General features: G+C 32.6%; 1 non-coding gene across 1 annotated transcript; it reads right to left on the reverse strand.

The window, feature by feature from the left end:
* Positions 1–1,751: 1,751 nt before the first annotated feature.
* Positions 1,752–1,858, reverse strand: LOC133787360 (small nucleolar RNA R71). The gene has a single exon (XR_009872387.1). It is a non-coding gene; the product is annotated as a small nucleolar RNA R71 (small nucleolar RNA).
* Between the last annotated feature and the right edge of the window lie 2,405 nt (positions 1,859–4,263).

Here is a 4,263-nt window from a genome sequence, read left to right on the forward strand (position 1 = left end):
AGTCAGTGTAAATCCGGTGCACTGACTAATCTTAGGACTAACTTATTTTGAACATATAATCATATTAATATTCCACAGTGATTACGTCACTATAAATAAGATTAGCTATATGCTCGGGATTTAATAGAAGTTTATATTAAACAAATAATCATGAAAATAAAACATGTGAGCAAAGTGATTGACCAAGTCAAAAAATGATTTCTATTCTTTTATTGATAATAAAATGAGATTACAAAGAATTTGGGTTTTAATTAGGGCATAAAACCCCAACAGCTGGAAGGTTGATCGTTGAAGTGGAGATGGAAGGAAGGGGTAGTCTTCAGCGTGGGCCTGGGCTGAGGCATTGGGCCTTTGAAAAATGCCAAAATTTATTTGCTTTTTCCACAAAAATGCCACTTTTATTTCAATTTCTCTTCTTTTTCAAGCATAAAAAATTGCAAAGTACATCCTACAAAATAAGTAAATATTAAATTAGAATCAAATATTTTCAATTATAAAATAACTCATATTAAGTCCATGAAAATACTAATTGAAATTTAATTTACTTTAACAATTAAGTTCAATAAAATCACATTTTTTAACTTATAATATAACAATACAAATTTCAAATAATTAAACTACAACATAAAATATCTATAAAAACATATAAAAATCTAGAAAACTACAATAAGACTAATAAATTAAAAATTACATAAAAACTTAATAAGTTAATTAAAAACTCAAGAACTAAGCAACAATTAGCATATAAAGTACATCCTAGCTAGTTGATGGCAATTTTGCCTCCTAGCTAGTTGATGGCAATTTTGTCTCCTAGTCTTTTATCTTATGTTTTAGTTGATGGTACTTGTGCCTCCTAATTTTTACCTTAATTTTGTTATGGTTGATGGCATGCTATGCCTCCCTACTCTTGCCTAAATTTTAGTCTTATTTAATTTTTTCCTTATTTTTCTTTGTCTTTTATAATATTTTAGTGTAATATTGTGAAAAATACTTGAAAAAAAAGAAACCTAAATCTTGTCCTTTCACCATAAGCAATTTTTGCTTAAAGGAAATTTGAACAAAATTCCCAATCCGCCTCTACTAATTAGCCTCGGGGAGTTGCTAGTAGTGCGTGAGTAAGTGGAATCAAATAGGCCTGGGGACAAGTAAACCATAAAATTTTTAAGTATGCTCCGTGGTTGCGGTTTTAACTGATCTTCCACATCAGAAAATTGCTTGTTTGAGATTATCCTTGTTGCCTTGTTTGTGAAAATTGTATGCATCATTGGGAACATAACTCTAAAAATCGATTAGTAAAAAGACGTTTATCTTTGTTTGAAATTGAAAATGTTATTAAAAATTTGAGCATCATGGAACCAATTGCTAATCCTGTTGATGAAAATGTTGTGCCTGAAAAAACTTTGCTTGAATATTTTGCACCTATTTCATCTAATGCTCCTTCATGCATTGTTTTTCCTACAACTTCTGCTACTCATTTTGAGCTTAAACCAGAAATCATTCAATTGTTGCCATCTTTTTACGGGTTAGATAGAGAAGATCCTTACATGCATGTCAAAGATTTCTTAGAAATTTGCTCAACATTTAAATTTCAAAATTTTTCTGATGAGTCGGTCAAACTAAGATTGTTTCCTTTTTCATTAAAAGACAAATCAAAAGCTTGGTTAAATTCCCTTCCAACAGGGTCTATAACTACATGGGATCAACTTTATAATAAATTCTTGCTGAAATTTTTTCTTATGTCTAAAACTGATAGTCTAAGGAGAGAAATCTCCGAGTTTTTTCAAAAAGATAATGAAGAGTTTTATGAATGTTGGGAAAAATTAAAAGATTTATTATTAAAATGTCCTCATCATGGTTTTGAAAAATGGAGACTTGTAAAATATTTTTATGATGGTTTGACTCCCTCTAATCGTCAAATGATTCAATGTAGAGTCCAAGAACTTTACTTAGCTAATTGTTTAGTAGTATTATAGTATGTTTAGTGTTATCATTGTTACTTTGGATTTTTGGTTCAGACCGGGAGTTATTTGGACACTCATAGTAGTACTTATAGATTTTCTAAGTTTAACCTATAGTTTAAGAATATTAAGTATAACCTAAGGTTTGATTAATGTGTCTGATATTAAGGATTATATTATTATATTATAAGGTTTAGACATCAACCAATAGGATTTTAAGCACATGTTTTGAATGGTAATTAAGGATTAAGTATTTTTGAGGATTAAATTAAATAAGGGTAAAAGTTTGAATGTATAGGGTCAGTCAGCAGCTTTGAGCACGTTGAGGGCTTAGTCAAGGCTGTTTACTCCATTCAAACTCAGCTAAAAATGTGTAAATTCGTGTTTAAATATTCAGCGTATGCCGATATATCGCAGCTATAGGGGGCGATATATCGCAGCACGTAGATACGGAAAACACGAATCGATGCACGGTCGCCTCGGGAACAAAGGTCCAGGCGATATATCGCCTATAGGGGGCGATATATCGCCTCCACCAGCATGAATTCAAATACATTTGAATTCTTTTCCCTTCAGCCATTCAAACTCCTTCAACAGTCCAGCATCTTCTGAACGAGTCTTCAGCCTCTGCTGAACGATTATTCAAATGATTTTCACCTAAAAAGCCATTATTTTTATTCAAGTAAAATCAAGATATTTTCATTCCCAAACTCTATAAATAGGACCTAGTACCCAGCCATTATTCACCATTTGCTCTAAGTTCAGAGGCTGCTAGTGTTAAGTGAGTGTGAGAGTGTAAACACTTGGTTTGGGGAAAAAACTATAAGCTTAAACATCATAAGCTTATCAAACACTTTGGGAAGTGAGTTCTATAGTATTTCGGTGAAGGTTAGATTGATCTTGCAATCTTTGAGGTAAACCCAAAACTCTAGTTCTTTTATTTCCTTTCTCAAAACCTTCTACTCAGTCCCCTAACCTTATTCTTCTTTTGGTTAGGGAATCCAAGCTTTTAAGCATATAAGTCGGTAAGTATGTTTTCTATGGTTTAGTCGTTCCATCTCTTTCATTTCATCTCCTTTCTTTAGACTTACTCTTTCTTATGGTTTTAGGAGTGTTCCAACAATCCCAACTCAGTCCATAATCTCGGTAACTTTGGTAAGGAAATAGGCTAGAATCAACATGTTATGTGATTATGTTATCTATATGTTTTATGTTATTAAAAGTGTTATGATATATGTGTATGTTTGTAGGCTTGGGCATATGACCCATATGACTAACAAGACCCCAAATGGGTTATGGGCATATGACCTACTTAGCTAGTAGGACCCCACTGATCCCATGGGCATATGCTTGTTTAGTCTATGGGACCCCAAGTAATAATGGCCATTATAATAAGTGTATGTTATATGTATTATGTTAAGTCTTTATGTTTTCTTATGAAATTATGTATGTGACTTTGTGTTAGATTTTCCTTACTGGGCATTAGGCTCACTCCTTTCTGTTTATGTGCAGGAAAATAAGTTTAGAGGCGGAAAGATTCGTGACGCTTGGAGAATGTGTATCGATGATGAATGGAGTCAAGGGGTCGAGCGTTATTCGATTCGAGGATATAGTCTCCTTTTATGTTTTTATGGTTTTTATGTGTATTTTCCGCATTATTATGTAATGTCTTTTATTTTAAATCATGTTTTGTTTTAAAAACAATGGGATCCCATAATCCTTCCTAGTATTCTGTTTCTTTGTAAATAACTCTTATTTTTCAAGTTACTCAATAAATTATGGTATTTTTGTAAAAATGTAAGTTTTATGTATAGTTTCGATAATGGTCCAATTAGTCTAGATTAGTGGGTCATTACATTCAATCTATGCATACTGGAAATTTTTTAAAATTTCAAGGACAAGAGGCGTGGGACGCCCTTGAAGATTTATCTGTCAATTCACACCAATGGAATTATTTTGATCCTAGGTCTAGGTCAACTAATTCACCAAAAAGAGGAGGAAGGTATGAAGTAAAATAAGAATTAGACTTAAGAACATCCTTAGACAAATTAGTGAGAAAAGTAGAAGCTTTAGCCATAAGCCAAACTATAAACTCTCCAATACAACCAAGAAAAGATGTGTGTTCTATATGTTCTAGTCCTCACCATAATGCCCAATCATGTCCTTCCTACCAAGAAGCCTTTTATGAGGAGGCTAATGCTCTTCATTCTTATGGGAAACCAAATGATAGCCCATTTTCATCCACCAACAATCCAAATTGGAGAAACCATCCGAACTTTTCATGGAGACAAAACCAACCCCAAAT

Source organism: Humulus lupulus, chromosome 6 (genome assembly GCF_963169125.1).
Source record: "Humulus lupulus chromosome 6, drHumLupu1.1, whole genome shotgun sequence".
In the NCBI taxonomy this organism is placed as follows: Eukaryota; Viridiplantae; Streptophyta; class Magnoliopsida; order Rosales; family Cannabaceae; genus Humulus; species Humulus lupulus.